The 16,863-nt window shown below is 50.4% G+C and overlaps 4 non-coding genes and 2 pseudogenes across 4 annotated transcripts; all 6 read left to right on the plus strand.

The window, feature by feature from the left end:
* Positions 1 to 764: 764 nt before the first annotated feature.
* Positions 765 to 914, plus strand: LOC130345427 (U2 spliceosomal RNA; annotated as a pseudogene).
* Positions 915 to 6,750: 5,836 nt separating this feature from the next.
* On the plus strand, positions 6,751 to 6,923 carry LOC130345418 (U2 spliceosomal RNA; annotated as a pseudogene).
* Positions 6,924 to 9,021: 2,098 nt separating this feature from the next.
* On the plus strand, positions 9,022 to 9,212 carry LOC130345410 (U2 spliceosomal RNA). Its single transcript, XR_008884134.1, has one exon. It is a non-coding gene; the product is annotated as a U2 spliceosomal RNA (small nuclear RNA).
* Positions 9,213 to 11,282: 2,070 nt separating this feature from the next.
* On the plus strand, positions 11,283 to 11,473 carry LOC130345408 (U2 spliceosomal RNA). The gene has a single exon (XR_008884132.1). It is a non-coding gene; the product is annotated as a U2 spliceosomal RNA (small nuclear RNA).
* Positions 11,474 to 13,565: 2,092 nt separating this feature from the next.
* On the plus strand, positions 13,566 to 13,756 carry LOC130345409 (U2 spliceosomal RNA). Its single transcript, XR_008884133.1, has one exon. It is a non-coding gene; the product is annotated as a U2 spliceosomal RNA (small nuclear RNA).
* Positions 13,757 to 15,855: 2,099 nt separating this feature from the next.
* LOC130345406 (U2 spliceosomal RNA) lies at positions 15,856 to 16,046 on the plus strand. Its single transcript, XR_008884130.1, has one exon. It is a non-coding gene; the product is annotated as a U2 spliceosomal RNA (small nuclear RNA).
* Positions 16,047 to 16,863: the final 817 nt, after the last annotated feature.

Below are 16,863 nucleotides of genomic sequence, written 5' to 3' on the forward strand. Positions count from 1 at the left end.
ACTGACATCACTAGGTGTAAACAACATCTCTCCTTTGCTGTGTATGTGACTATGGAGCTGTTTGGTGATGTCGTCTATTACGGCCTTCATAGAAGCAACAGGAGATTGTTGCATCCATCTTGAACCCTCAGAACTACAGTGCTATGATGTCACTCACTTCCACAGGCCTTGCAGAGTGTAAACAACAACAACCCAGCTTTGTTGTGTATGTAACCAAAGGGATTTGTGATGTCACCTAGAACCTTCACAGCAGCGACAGCTTTATGAGGAGCATCAGCACTGCTCTGCCTGAGCAGAACCATCACCGCCATAGGTTGTCAAATAACCCGGATTTAACCCACACAGGTAAGTCCAATGGGGTGCAGGCATGTCCTCTATGCTTACAGCTTCCCGTGGGTGTTGGTTTGATACCGTTTGGGGACAGCCAAGGAGGCATCTGCAGGCAACAAAGGTAGGTGTGTGCTTGTGTGTGTGTTTCCTATGCAGATCCTAAGCCCAGTGTCACATGCAAGTAGGAGGAGTAAGAAGGGTTCCTGGCAAATCCGGGTTATGGATTGCATTTAAAAAGGCCCCGTGGGAGTGCAATGGGCCCCTGTCTTGCTGCTTAGCAATAATGGTATGGGTTTAGGTTCTGCTGTGTGTACTGGTGGTTGACTGCCCCCCAGCCCAGAGTGTGCATGGAAAATTGTCTGGCAGCCTCCCTGACAGCAAGCAGTGATAGTGCCCATGAAGGGGACCTTGTTGGGCCCGCCCCTTTCACGGTTATCGCTTCTTGGCCTTTTGGCTAAGATCAAGTGTAGTATCTGTTCTTATCAGTTTACTTACCTGGCAGGGGAGATACCATGATCGCTACGGTCTGAAGAACTCCAAGCATTGTGGTAGAGATTTTGCGTAGTACGATTGCAGTACTTTTCGTTCTTATTAGAACCGCATTTCTCTAGAGCATACCACCTGAAGATCGTCTCCTGCCTGCCTCGGAACATCTGAAGAAGGAGAAGATCTTGAAGACTGCAGCTCCGGAAGAAGCCGACGAAGAACCTGGAAGAAGGGAATCGGCGGTGAATTCCGGAACAGCGGCGAAGAGGAAGGCGGCGCAGAATCTTTTCGAAGAAACTCGCTGCCTCTGGAGAAGGATTTGCATAGCTCCTCCCACCGGGACCGGATCTGCATAGCTCCTCCCACCCGGGAAAGAAGACTTTGCGAAGCCTCTCTCCACAAGCAAGCAAGGAAGCGGAAAAGAGCCTGCTGGAAGAAGCCATGGCCTCAACCAGCAAGTCCACCCAGGAGGCTGCAGGGCAAGGCCTGGAGGTCCAGCCCCAACCACAGCAAGCTTCAACCTCCACCACGGCAAGGCAGAAGGGCGGCAGAATTCCTAACCTGGAAGCTCCAACCCTGGAGCCCTGGATGAGGCAGACTGTTGCCTTGAAGCTCAAGCCCGTGGACGGAAGGGTGCCGGACATGTCCCACGACGTGTTCTGCAAGAAGATGCTGGCGGATCAAGGCTTCCCCACGGCTGACACCCTGGGAATAGCAACCTTCTTTTCGGGAATCTTCTACATCACCTTTGCCACCATTGGGACCTGTAGAAGATACTGGGAGGTGGTGAAAGCGGCGAGTCCCGAATCCCCTTTCTCTCGCTTTGTGGGCAACTGCCTTATTCAAAGAGAGGAGAGGCGGGTGACGGTCTCAATGCGGAACCCACACACCCCAGGCACGGACATCTCGACCTTCCTGAAGCGCTTCTGCACCGTGGTGAGGGAGCCCACCCGCATCCTGAACTCACTCGGATACTGGACCTGCAAGTGGTCTGTGGTCGTCAGACTCAACAAGAACCCTGCTTCTCCAGACGGACTACAGCACCTGCCAACGACATTTTCCTTGGGCAACTCCACAGGACTTATCTTCTACCCGGACATGCCGCAGACCTGCAGGAGATGTGGCAAGATGGGCCACGAGGGCAAGGACTGTACGGAGGATGCCTGCAGGTATTGCCGTGTGACAGGTCACACGACCAAGGACTGCCCCAAGAGCAAGACCTGCAACCTCTGCGGACTGGCAGCCCACAGCTACAAGGACTGCCCCCAGAGGGAGAGAACATGGGCATCTGTGGCAGCGAGAGCACCGAAGCCAGCCCCAGCTCCGGAGCCAACACCACGGATGGCCAAGCCGACCAAGGAGGGTAAGAAGGCGAAAGCCACCACCCCTGCCCCGTCCCGCCCCTCCCCTGCCCCTCCCGCCCCATCCCCTGCCCCTCCCGCCCCATCTCCTGCCCCATCCCGTCCCACCCCTGCCCCATCCCGCCCCACCCCTGCCCCATCCCGTCCCACCCCTGCCCCATCTGCCCCATCCCGTCCCACCCCTGCCCCTCCTGCCCCATCCCGTCCCACCCCCGCCCCTCCTGCCCCATCCCGCCCCACCCCTGCCCCCCGTACCCCACCCCGGCCCACCCCTGCCCCCCGTACCCCACCCCGGCCCACCCCTGCCCCGTCCTCCCCTGCCCGGCCCACCCCTGCCCCGTCCTCCCCTGCCCGGCCCACCCCTGCCCCGTCCTCCCCTGCCCGGGCACTCTCTCCTGCCCCCCGCCCCACCCAGCCTCCTTTCTCTCCTGGCCCAGCAGCACCTAACCCCCCTCCAGCTGCTGGTGCCCGCCCTTCGGAGGACTTTCCTGTGCTTCCTCCCCCAGGTACCATACAGAGGAAGAGGAAAGGAAGGGACAACGTATCAGAAGAGTCCCACAAAAGAAAGATAATCGAGACCTGCGAGACCCCTCAAGCTTCAGATGAGGAGGAGGAGATGGAGCAGGTCTGTGAGAGCCTTGAAGCTTCAGAAGGAGAGGAGGTGATGGAGCAGGCCCAAGTGGAGCAGGTCCAAGCAGAGCCAGTCCAAGCTCAATCTATGGAGGAGCTGCTGCAGGACCCAGAGGTCAAGAAAATCCTGGACACTCCGTCCAACACGGTCTACGACGAGTTCTTAGAAGGGCGCTACGAGAAGCCACAGGAGCCGACAGGCGCCAGAGAAGAAGACCCGTCCGACCAGACTGGTAACTAGTATCAGAACTAACCTCCCTTTTTATTCCCATGGCTGATCTCAACATCTTCTGCATTAATGTGAGGAGTATTAGAGCTTGGTTTAGATTTCAGACTGTTCTTACGTTCTTAGATTCCCAGAGGTGTGATGTTTTCATGTTGCAGGAATGTGCTTTGTCTGCTTCTAGGTCTTACAACCATCTGGCCAGGCAGTGGCCTCACGGCCCTTCCTACTGGTCTGGTGGGGGTGACAATAGGTCTGCGGGGGTGGCCATCCTGATCAGGGGAGGTAACTTTGCACTTGATTCCGTCCGGGAGCTCGTCTGTGGCAGACTTCTTGTCGCAGACGGTTCCTGGGCGGGTGAGCCCGTGCGGCTCATCAACGTGTATGCCTCCCCTGAGAGGGATGTCCGACTGGAGGTTCTCCAGGCCCTGCGGGCTGAACTCGCCACCACTAGGGCAGTAGTGTTGGGTGGTGACTTCAACTGCCCCATTGAGGTGGACGGGCGCAGTTCTGGCACATCCGCCAACCTGGACGTGACGTCTAAACTGCTGATCGAGATGGTGACGGAGGCATCCTTGCAGGACGTTGTCGGGTCCATCGGGAACGGCTCCGTAAACTATACGTGGAGCCGCCCCGATGGCTCGCTCCGTTCTCGGATAGACTTCATCTTCACTTCGAGAGCAGTCAGAAAGGTGTCGTACTCTATGGTCCCCTGCTTCTTCTCTGACCACAGGGCCATTCGATTCCGGGGGACTCTGGGCCATGGATTCCCACCTGGCCCGGGCTCCTGGAAGTTGAATTGTGCCCTGTTGGAGCAGAGGGAGGTCATGGAGGAACTTAGGGATGCTTACCTTGTATGGCGAAATGACAAATGTCTGTTCAAGTGCATCAGCGATTGGTGGGAATATGTTAAAGTCGAATTCCGTTGTTTCTTTCAGGCAAAAGGCAGACAACAGGCGTGTGCGAAGAAGTGGGACTTGAGGAAACTGCAGCGCGAGCTGCGGTCCCTGCAGGACCTGCTCCAGTGTGGCTGGGACGTCAGGGAGGAGCTGGAGGAGACCAAAAAGAGCTTGAAAAGGCACTTTGAGGAGGAATCCAAGCGAATCGTCTTTCGTTCCAAGGTGGAGAACCTGGAGAAGGGTGAGAAATGTAACTCTTTCTTTTTCAGGAAGCTCCATGCCGGCCACACGCCCCTGACTGAGCTACGAGATGAGACCGGACACATGAGGAGCGGCAAGGAGGAAGTGATGGGGGTCGTCCACGACTTCTACAGCAACCTCTACGCCCCCAAGTCATCCGACCCCGAAGCCGCCGAGAGGTTCCTGTCAGGTGTCACTAACGTTGTTGATCCCGCAGGTGCGGCGGCAATGGACGATCCCTTGACGGTGGGGGAGCTGCTCTCTGCCGCTAAATCCTTTAAGCCCGGCAGGACCCCGGGCAGTGACGGTCTCCCGGCCGAGCTCTACGTAGCGCTGGGTGACCTGATCTGTCCGGACCTGTTGGAGGTGTACGAGGAGATGGTGGTGGGGGGCAGAATGCCTCCGTCGTTGAGGGAAGGGATGATCACGATCTTGTATAAGCGGAAGGGGGAGAGATGTGACCTGAAAAACTGGCGTCCCATCTCTCTCCTGAACGTGGACTACAAGATCCTCGCCAAGGTGCTGGCCAACAGGCTGAAACCTGTCATGGGGCAGATCGTCCATCCGGACCAGACCTGCAGCATTCCTGGCCGCAGGATTGCCGACAGCCTTGCCCTTGTGAGAGACACGGTCCATTACATCCAGGACCGCGGGGGCCGCGCCGCCCTGGTCAGCTTAGATCAGGAGAAGGCGTTCGACCGTGTCTCCCACGCATTCATGGACAGGGTTTTGCGCAGGCTGGGTCTGGGGAAGATGTTTTGCTCTTTTGTTAACGTTATGTATTTTGACATTTACAGCACGGTGTTGGTGAACGGCTGGAAGACTGACCCCTTTTCCATTCTTTCAGGGGTTAGACAAGGCTGCCCTCTTTCACCTCTCCTTTTTGTTTGTGTTATAGAGCTCTTCGCTGAGACTATCCGGCAGAATGGAGAGATCAGAGGGATCACCGCACCAGGACCAGATCGCCACGAGGTCAAGTGCTCGCTCTACATGGACGACGTGACCGTCTTCTGCGCTGACCAGCGTTCGGTGACTGCACTCGTCCAGACCTGCGAGGACTTCGGCAGAGCTTCGGGGGCAAAAGTCAACTGCGGGAAGTCGGAGGCCATGCTCTTCGGGGAATGGCACCTGGCTTCTTCCGCCCCCTTCCCCTTTGCTGTCAAGCCGGACTTCATTCAAATTCTTGGAGTCTGGTTCGGGAAGGAAGGAGCGGCCCTTAAGTCTTGGCAAGACCGACTAGGAAGGATAAACTCGAAGATCGGACTGTGGAGCTCCAGAAAGCTCACGATGGAAGGCAAGGCACTTGTCCTGCGGAGTGAAGTTTTGCCTGTGCTCCAATATACCGCACAGGCCTGGCCTCCCCATACCACCGTTTGCAAGGCCATCACCCGGACAGTGTTTGGCTTCGTCTGGGGCAAAATGGACAGAGTCAAGAGGACCGTGATGTACAAGGAACCCCGCAAGGGTGGGAAGGGAATACCCGACATCCCCGCTCTGCTGAGGGCCTCCTTTGCATGTGTCACGGTGCAGCGGACTCTTGTAGAAAAGACTGGCTCAGCGGGCAGGTCCATGTCTCGCTTGCTTCTCATGCCCCTCTGGAGACAGCTGGGCTGGGACAAGTGGGACAGCTCCATCCCTTACAACTGGAACACTCCCTGGTTCTATGGGGATGTTGTCCGGTTTGTGAGGGAGCACCAGCTGGAAGGACTGAAACCAGACCTATGGAAGCCGAAGACAATCCACAAGCTCATCCGAGCTAAGGACTTGACCGAGCTGGTTCCGGGACTCCCCGCAGCCACTGCAGAGACAGTTTGGAACAATGTGGCCTCAAAGCGGCTTACCAATGGACACAAGGACTTGTCGTGGATGGCCGTCATGGGAGGTCTCTCTCTCAGGTCATTCATGCATGCCCGCAACCTGTGCAAGACCCGGTACTGCCCCCGTTGCCCCTACGTGGAGGAAACATCTTTCCACGTGTTTTGGCAGTGCCCCTTTGCACAGGGTCTGTTGGACGCCCTAGAACATGAACTCAGAGACTCAGTGCCCAGGAGCTGCCTATCGTACCATTCGGTGCTTTACGGCCTGTTCCCTGGGACCCACGACGTGGAGGCCATCCAGGAGGCCTGGCGCCTTATGAACTGTTTTAAGGACGCAGTGTGGCTTGCCAGGAACCGCCTCGTGATCAACAGGGAAAACATGTCCGTCCGGGACTGCCGCAGGTTCATCAAGAACCTGCTTAGAGACTATTCCATCTTGGACAGCTCGGCCGTTGATGAGGAAGAAGAGGAGTGAAGACCCCTCTCCTTCTCCCATGTCTCCCTGAAGATACAGCCCAACAGTTTGGCCCTGTGATCCGTCCCCTCCCTACCCCCACATAGTCGCCCACACCCCTACCCCGATCACAGATTGTATTATTTGGTTTTTGTTTGATCTCTTGTGCCTTTATATTGCAGGATTGAGCTGAATGTTAGAGTAGCATGGTGTGCGATGTATAGCTTAGGGAACCTTTGCTGTGTATTGTACTATCATGCTTTGTGTGACTGTAATTTATTGTACGACTTGTAATGACTGAACGGAAAATAAAGCTCTTTCAATCAAAAATCTGTTCTTATCAGTTTAATATCTGATACGTCCCCTATCTGGGGACCATATATTAAATGGATTTTTGAGAACGGGGGCCGATTTCGAAGCTTGCTTCCGTCGCCCTATGCATTGACCCGATATGGCAGTATCTTCGGGTACAGTGCACCACCCCCTTACAGGGTTAAAAAGAAAGATTCCTACTTTCATTGCTACCTGCTTGCTGGCTAGCCAGCTAGCCAGCCCTGTGGGCCTTGCTGCTGCTGCAGCCAAAAAACAAAAGGTGGTGCTGCTGCTGCTTCTGCTGCTTCTGCTTCTGCTTGTGTCTGGCCCCTGTTGGAGCGTCCAGGCACAGGACTTCTGCTGCTGCTGACTAAATGGCCTCCTTAATTGGATCATTTGAGTAGCCAGCACACCTGTGCAGGTAGGGCATGACATGATAGGCAGCTGCCTTGATAGCGGGTGGGTGCTGAATGTTCCTAATTGACAAAATAAGATTAATGCTTATGAAGAAATATAAAATCTCATCCCTTCCCCAATATCGCGCCACACCCCTACCCCTTAATTCCCTGGTTGAACGTGATGGACATATGTCTTTTTTCGACCGTACTAACTATGTAACTATGTAACATAACATGGGGGGGGGGGGGGGTCTCCTGGCTGTTCACACAGGTGTGTCATTGCTGTACATTGACCATGCATTGCTTCTGTGGTATTGCAAAGGCAAAGACAAATGCTTCCAGCCATCCATTGCACTAATGGATTGGTCATCAGCTGGCTGTCTATGTCCCGCATCAATATAGACCAAAGTACAGAGGGTTAGGCTATGCTATTGTGCACCTACCTGATGCATCAGAAGGTGCGAGGCCCTTGCTAAATTCTGTGCACAGACTTTGAGATCTATGCTTTAAACTGTATCTAAACCTGCTCCAACATGGACTGACATTCTGGCCTACTTTCAGCCGATGCGACTTGTCTGTCGCTGAACAGTCGCTTTTTATGTATTCAGCACCTATGTATAATGTTGTAAAAATGCTCTAGAAGCTAAAGTCGCAGAAATGTCACACATATTTGGCCTGCAACTTTCTGTGCGACAAATTCAGACAGGAAAAATCAGTATAAATCCTTAGAAAATTATCCCCCAGTGTCTCCATCTGCTGGCGGTATTGAATAAGCATTGCTGCACTGATGGGGTATGCATTAGACGAAAAAAAAGAAGAAAAAGAAGAATAATACGCCCAGAAAAGAGGCGAAAAGGAGAAAAACGTAAAAAAACGTGAAAAAAAAGTAAGAGGAAGAGAAGGGAAAAAAAGGTGGAAATGGGTTTAAAAGTGATTTCGGCGGAGAAATATATATATATATATATATATATATATATATATATATATATATATATATATGCGCACACACACACATAGATATAAACGTATTCTCCGTTGAGATATTGCAGCCGCTGCTGTGTCCAGGCCCAGGAGCCTTAGCACTGTGCTGTGATGTCACTCAATACCACTGACATCACTAGGTGTAAACAACATCTCTCCTTTGCTGTGTATGTGACTATGGAGCTGTTTGGTGATGTCGTCTATTACGGCCTTCATAGAAGCAACAGGAGATTGTTGCATCCATCTTGAACCCTCAGAACTACAGTGCTATGATGTCACTCACTTCCACAGGCCTTGCAGAGTGTAAACAACAACAACCCAGCTTTGTTGTGTATGTAACCAAAGGGATTTGTGATGTCACCTAGAACCTTCACAGCAGCGACAGCTTTATGAGGAGCATCAGCACTGCTCTGCCTGAGCAGAACCATCACCGCCATAGGTTGTCAAATAACCCGGATTTAACCCACACAGGTAAGTCCAATGGGGTGCAGGCATGTCCTCTATGCTTACAGCTTCCCGTGGGTGTTGGTTTGATACCGTTTGGGGACAGCCAAGGAGGCATCTGCAGGCAACAAAGGTAGGTGTGTGCTTGTGTGTGTGTTTCCTATGCAGATCCTAAGCCCAGTGTCACATGCAAGTAGGAGGAGTAAGAAGGGTTCCTGGCAAATCCGGGTTATGGATTGCATTTAAAAAGGCCCCGTGGGAGTGCAATGGGCCCCTGTCTTGCTGCTTAGCAATAATGGTATGGGTTTAGGTTCTGCTGTGTGTACTGGTGGTTGACTGCCCCCCAGCCCAGAGTGTGCATGGAAAATTGTCTGGCAGCCTCCCTGACAGCAAGCAGTGATAGTGCCCATGAAGGGGACCTTGTTGGGCCCGCCCCTTTCACGGTTATCGCTTCTTGGCCTTTTGGCTAAGATCAAGTGTAGTATCTGTTCTTATCAGTTTAATATCTGATACGTCCCCTATCTGGGGACCATATATTAAATGGATTTTTGAGAACGGGGGCCGATTTCGAAGCTTGCTTCCGTCGCCCTATGCATTGACCCGATATGGCAGTATCTTCGGGTACAGTGCACCACCCCCTTACAGGGTTAAAAAGAAAGATTCCTACTTTCATTGCTACCTGCTTGCTGGCTAGCCAGCTAGCCAGCCCTGTGGGCCTTGCTGCTGCTGCAGCCAAAAAACAAAAGGTGGTGCTGCTGCTGCTTCTGCTGCTTCTGCTTCTGCTTGTGTCTGGCCCCTGTTGGAGCGTCCAGGCACAGGACTTCTGCTGCTGCTGACTAAATGGCCTCCTTAATTGGATCATTTGAGTAGCCAGCACACCTGTGCAGGTAGGGCATGACATGATAGGCAGCTGCCTTGATAGCGGGTGGGTGCTGAATGTTCCTAATTGACAAAATAAGATTAATGCTTATGAAGAAATATAAAATCTCATCCCTTCCCCAATATCGCGCCACACCCCTACCCCTTAATTCCCTGGTTGAACGTGATGGACATATGTCTTTTTTCGACCGTACTAACTATGTAACTATGTAACATAACATGGGGGGGGGGGGGGCTCCTGGCTGTTCACACAGGTGTGTCATTGCTGTACATTGACCATGCATTGCTTCTGTGGTATTGCAAAGGCAAAGACAAATGCTTCCAGCCATCCATTGCACTAATGGATTGGTCATCAGCTGGCTGTCTATGTCCCGCATCAATATAGACCAAAGTACAGAGGGTTAGGCTATGCTATTGTGCACCTACCTGATGCATCAGAAGGTGCGAGGCCCTTGCTAAATTCTGTGCACAGACTTTGAGATCTATGCTTTAGACTGTATCTAAACCTGCTCCAACATGGACTGACATTCTGGCCTACTTTCAGCCGATGCGACTTGTCTGTCGCTGAACAGTCGCTTTTTATGTATTCAGCACCTATGTATAATGTTGTAAAAATGCTCTAGAAGCTAAAGTCGCAGAAATGTCACACATATTTGGCCTGCAACTTTCTGTGCGACAAATTCAGACAGGAAAAATCAGTATAAATCCTTAGAAAATTATCCCCCAGTGTCTCCATCTGCTGGCGGTATTGAATAAGCATTGCTGCACTGATGGGGTATGCATTAGACGAAAAAAAAGAAGAAAAAGAAGAATAATACGCCCAGAAAAGAGGCGAAAAGGAGAAAAACGTAAAAAAACGTGAAAAAAAAGTAAGAGGAAGAGAAGGGAAAAAAAGGTGGAAATGGGTTTAAAAGTGATTTCGGCGGAGAAATATATATATATATATATATATATATGCGCACACACACACATAGATATAAACGTATTCTCCGTTGAGATATTGCAGCCGCTGCTGTGTCCAGGCCCAGGAGCCTTAGCACTGTGCTGTGATGTCACTCAATACCACTGACATCACTAGGTGTAAACAACATCTCTCCTTTGCTGTGTATGTGACTATGGAGCTGTTTGGTGATGTCGTCTATTACGGCCTTCATAGAAGCAACAGGAGATTGTTGCATCCATCTTGAACCCTCAGAACTACAGTGCTATGATGTCACTCACTTCCACAGGCCTTGCAGAGTGTAAACAACAACAACCCAGCTTTGTTGTGTATGTAACCAAAGGGATTTGTGATGTCACCTAGAACCTTCACAGCAGCGACAGCTTTATGAGGAGCATCAGCACTGCTCTGCCTGAGCAGAACCATCACCGCCATAGGTTGTCAAATAACCCGGATTTAACCCACACAGGTAAGTCCAATGGGGTGCAGGCATGTCCTCTATGCTTACAGCTTCCCGTGGGTGTTGGTTTGATACCGTTTGGGGACAGCCAAGGAGGCATCTGCAGGCAACAAAGGTAGGTGTGTGCTTGTGTGTGTGTTTCCTATGCAGATCCTAAGCCCAGTGTCACATGCAAGTAGGAGGAGTAAGAAGGGTTCCTGGCAAATCCGGGTTATGGATTGCATTTAAAAAGGCCCCGTGGGAGTGCAATGGGCCCCTGTCTTGCTGCTTAGCAATAATGGTATGGGTTTAGGTTCTGCTGTGTGTACTGGTGGTTGACTGCCCCCCAGCCCAGAGTGTGCATGGAAAATTGTCTGGCAGCCTCCCTGACAGCAAGCAGTGATAGTGCCCATGAAGGGGACCTTGTTGGGCCCGCCCCTTTCACGGTTATCGCTTCTCGGCCTTTTGGCTAAGATCAAGTGTAGTATCTGTTCTTATCAGTTTAATATCTGATACGTCCCCTATCTGGGGACCATATATTAAATGGATTTTTGAGAACGGGGGCCGATTTCGAAGCTTGCTTCCGTCGCCCTATGCATTGACCCGATATGGCAGTATCTTCGGGTACAGTGCACCACCCCCTTACAGGGTTAAAAAGAAAGATTCCTACTTTCATTGCTACCTGCTTGCTGGCTAGCCAGCTAGCCAGCCCTGTGGGCCTTGCTGCTGCTGCAGCCAAAAAACAAAAGGTGGTGCTGCTGCTGCTTCTGCTGCTTCTGCTTCTGCTTGTGTCTGGCCCCTGTTGGAGCGTCCAGGCACAGGACTTCTGCTGCTGCTGACTAAATGGCCTCCTTAATTGGATCATTTGAGTAGCCAGCACACCTGTGCAGGTAGGGCATGACATGATAGGCAGCTGCCTTGATAGCGGGTGGGTGCTGAATGTTCCTAATTGACAAAATAAGATTAATGCTTATGAAGAAATATAAAATCTCATCCCTTCCCCAATATCGCGCCACACCCCTACCCCTTAATTCCCTGGTTGAACGTGATGGACATATGTCTTTTTTCGACCGTACTAACTATGTAACTATGTAACATAACATGGGGGGGGGGGGGGGGGGGTCTCCTGGCTGTTCACACAGGTGTGTCATTGCTGTACATTGACCATGCATTGCTTCTGTGGTATTGCAAAGGCAAAGACAAATGCTTCCAGCCATCCATTGCACTAATGGATTGGTCATCAGCTGGCTGTCTATGTCCCGCATCAATATAGACCAAAGTACAGAGGGTTAGGCTATGCTATTGTGCACCTACCTGATGCATCAGAAGGTGCGAGGCCCTTGCTAAATTCTGTGCACAGACTTTGAGATCTATGCTTTAGACTGTATCTAAACCTGCTCCAACATGGACTGACATTCTGGCCTACTTTCAGCCGATGCGACTTGTCTGTCGCTGAACAGTCGCTTTTTATGTATTCAGCACCTATGTATAATGTTGTAAAAATGCTCTAGAAGCTAAAGTCGCAGAAATGTCACACATATTTGGCCTGCAACTTTCTGTGCGACAAATTCAGACAGGAAAAATCAGTATAAATCCTTAGAAAATTATCCCCCAGTGTCTCCATCTGCTGGCGGTATTGAATAAGCATTGCTGCACTGATGGGGTATGCATTAGACGAAAAAAAAGAAGAAAAAGAAGAATAATACGCCCAGAAAAGAGGCGAAAAGGAGAAAAACGTAAAAAAACGTGAAAAAAAAGTAAGAGGAAGAGAAGGGAAAAAAAGGTGGAAATGGGTTTAAAAGTGATTTCGGCGGAGAAATATATATATATATATATATATATATATATATATATATATATGCGCACACACACACATAGATATAAACGTATTCTCCGTTGAGATATTGCAGCCGCTGCTGTGTCCAGGCCCAGGAGCCTTAGCACTGTGCTGTGATGTCACTCAATACCACTGACATCACTAGGTGTAAACAACATCTCTCCTTTGCTGTGTATGTGACTATGGAGCTGTTTGGTGATGTCGTCTATTACGGCCTTCATAGAAGCAACAGGAGATTGTTGCATCCATCTTGAACCCTCAGAACTACAGTGCTATGATGTCACTCACTTCCACAGGCCTTGCAGAGTGTAAACAACAACAACCCAGCTTTGTTGTGTATGTAACCAAAGGGATTTGTGATGTCACCTAGAACCTTCACAGCAGCGACAGCTTTATGAGGAGCATCAGCACTGCTCTGCCTGAGCAGAACCATCACCGCCATAGGTTGTCAAATAACCCGGATTTAACCCACACAGGTAAGTCCAATGGGGTGCAGGCATGTCCTCTATGCTTACAGCTTCCCGTGGGTGTTGGTTTGATACCGTTTGGGGACAGCCAAGGAGGCATCTGCAGGCAACAAAGGTAGGTGTGTGCTTGTGTGTGTGTTTCCTATGCAGATCCTAAGCCCAGTGTCACATGCAAGTAGGAGGAGTAAGAAGGGTTCCTGGCAAATCCGGGTTATGGATTGCATTTAAAAAGGCCCCGTGGGAGTGCAATGGGCCCCTGTCTTGCTGCTTAGCAATAATGGTATGGGTTTAGGTTCTGCTGTGTGTACTGGTGGTTGACTGCCCCCCAGCCCAGAGTGTGCATGGAAAATTGTCTGGCAGCCTCCCTGACAGCAAGCAGTGATAGTGCCCATGAAGGGGACCTTGTTGGGCCCGCCCCTTTCATGGTTATCGCTTCTCGGCCTTTTGGCTAAGATCAAGTGTAGTATCTGTTCTTATCAGTTTAATATCTGATACGTCCCCTATCTGGGGACCATATATTAAATGGATTTTTGAGAACGGGGGCCGATTTCGAAGCTTGCTTCCGTCGCCCTATGCATTGACCCGATATGGCAGTATCTTCGGGTACAGTGCACCACCCCCTTACAGGGTTAAAAAGAAAGATTCCTACTTTCATTGCTACCTGCTTGCTGGCTAGCCAGCTAGCCAGCCCTGTGGGCCTTGCTGCTGCTGCAGCCAAAAAACAAAAGGTGGTGCTGCTGCTGCTTCTGCTGCTTCTGCTTCTGCTTCTGCTTGTGTCTGGCCCCTGTTGGAGCGTCCAGGCACAGGACTTCTGCTGCTGCTGACTAAATGGCCTCCTTAATTGGATCATTTGAGTAGCCAGCACACCTGTGCAGGTAGGGCATGACATGATAGGCAGCTGCCTTGATAGCGGGTGGGTGCTGAATGTTCCTAATTGACAAAATAAGATTAATGCTTATGAAGAAATATAAAATCTCATCCCTTCCCCAATATCGCGCCACACCCCTACCCCTTAATTCCCTGGTTGAACGTGATGGACATATGTCTTTTTTCGACCGTACTAACTATGTAACTATGTAACATAACATGGGGGGGGGGGGGGGGGGGGTCTCCTGGCTGTTCACACAGGTGTGTCATTGCTGTACATTGACCATGCATTGCTTCTGTGGTATTGCAAAGGCAAAGACAAATGCTTCCAGCCATCCATTGCACTAATGGATTGGTCATCAGCTGGCTGTCTATGTCCCGCATCAATATAGACCAAAGTACAGAGGGTTAGGCTATGCTATTGTGCACCTACCTGATGCATCAGAAGGTGCGAGGCCCTTGCTAAATTCTGTGCACAGACTTTGAGATCTATGCTTTAGACTGTATCTAAACCTGCTCCAACATGGACTGACATTCTGGCCTACTTTCAGCCGATGCGACTTGTCTGTCGCTGAACAGTCGCTTTTTATGTATTCAGCACCTATGTATAATGTTGTAAAAATGCTCTAGAAGCTAAAGTCGCAGAAATGTCACACATATTTGGCCTGCAACTTTCTGTGCGACAAATTCAGACAGGAAAAATCAGTATAAATCCTTAGAAAATTATCCCCCAGTGTCTCCATCTGCTGGCGGTATTGAATAAGCATTGCTGCACTGATGGGGTATGCATTAGACGAAAAAAAAGAAGAAAAAGAAGAATAATACGCCCAGAAAAGAGGCGAAAAGGAGAAAAACGTAAAAAAACGTGAAAAAAAAGTAAGAGGAAGAGAAGGGAAAAAAAGGTGGAAATGGGTTTAAAAGTGATTTCGGCGGAGAAATATATATATATATATATATATATATATATATATATATATATGCGCACACACACACATAGATATAAACGTATTCTCCGTTGAGATATTGCAGCCGCTGCTGTGTCCAGGCCCAGGAGCCTTAGCACTGTGCTGTGATGTCACTCAATACCACTGACATCACTAGGTGTAAACAACATCTCTCCTTTGCTGTGTATGTGACTATGGAGCTGTTTGGTGATGTCGTCTATTACGGCCTTCATAGAAGCAACAGGAGATTGTTGCATCCATCTTGAACCCTCAGAACTACAGTGCTATGATGTCACTCACTTCCACAGGCCTTGCAGAGTGTAAACAACAACAACCCAGCTTTGTTGTGTATGTAACCAAAGGGATTTGTGATGTCACCTAGAACCTTCACAGCAGCGACAGCTTTATGAGGAGCATCAGCACTGCTCTGCCTGAGCAGAACCATCACCGCCATAGGTTGTCAAATAACCCGGATTTAACCCACACAGGTAAGTCCAATGGGGTGCAGGCATGTCCTCTATGCTTACAGCTTCCCGTGGGTGTTGGTTTGATACCGTTTGGGGACAGCCAAGGAGGCATCTGCAGGCAACAAAGGTAGGTGTGTGCTTGTGTGTGTGTTTCCTATGCAGATCCTAAGCCCAGTGTCACATGCAAGTAGGAGGAGTAAGAAGGGTTCCTGGCAAATCCGGGTTATGGATTGCATTTAAAAAGGCCCCGTGGGAGTGCAATGGGCCCCTGTCTTGCTGCTTAGCAATAATGGTATGGGTTTAGGTTCTGCTGTGTGTACTGGTGGTTGACTGCCCCCCAGCCCAGAGTGTGCATGGAAAATTGTCTGGCAGCCTCCCTGACAGCAAGCAGTGATAGTGCCCATGAAGGGGACCTTGTTGGGCCCGCCCCTTTCACGGTTATCGCTTCTCGGCCTTTTGGCTAAGATCAAGTGTAGTATCTGTTCTTATCAGTTTAATATCTGATACGTCCCCTATCTGGGGACCATATATTAAATGGATTTTTGAGAACGGGGGCCGATTTCGAAGCTTGCTTCTGTCGCCCTATGCATTGACCCGATATGGCAGTATCTTCGGGTACAGTGCACCACCCCCTTACAGGGTTAAAAAGAAAGATTCCTACTTTCATTGCTACCTGCTTGCTGGCTAGCCAGCTAGCCAGCCCTGTGGGCCTTGCTGCTGCTGCAGCCAAAAAACAAAAGGTGGTGCTGCTGCTGCTTCTGCTTCTGCTTGTGTCTGGCCCCTGTTGGAGCGTCCAGGCACAGGACTTCTGCTGCTGCTGACTAAATGGCCTCCTTAATTGGATCATTTGAGTAGCCAGCACACCTGTGCAGGTAGGGCATGACATGATAGGCAGCTGCCTTGATAGCGGGTGGGTGCTGAATGTTCCTAATTGACAAAATAAGATTAATGCTTATGAAGAAATATAAAATCTCATCCCTTCCCCAATATCGCGCCACACCCCTACCCCTTAATTCCCTGGTTGAACGTGATGGACATATGTCTTTTTTTGACCGTACTAACTATGTAACTATGTAACATAACATGGGGGGGGGGGGGGGGGGTCTCCTGGCTGTTCACACAGGTGTGTCATTGCTGTACATTGACCATGCATTGCTTCTGTGGTATTGCAAAGGCAAAGACAAATGCTTCCAGCCATCCATTGCACTAATGGATTGGTCATCAGCTGGCTGTCTATGTCCCGCATCAATATAGACCAAAGTACAGAGGGTTAGGCTATGCTATTGTGCACCTACCTGATGCATCAGAAGGTGCGAGGCCCTTGCTAAATTCTGTGCACAGACTTTGAGATCTATGCTTTAGACTGTATCTAAACCTGCTCCAACATGGACTGACATTCTGGCCTACTTTCAGCCGATGCGACTTGTCTGTCGCTGAACAGTCGCTTT

This window comes from Hyla sarda, unplaced genomic scaffold (genome assembly GCF_029499605.1).
Source record: "Hyla sarda isolate aHylSar1 unplaced genomic scaffold, aHylSar1.hap1 scaffold_751, whole genome shotgun sequence".
Lineage (NCBI taxonomy): Eukaryota > Metazoa > Chordata > Amphibia > Anura > Hylidae > Hyla > Hyla sarda.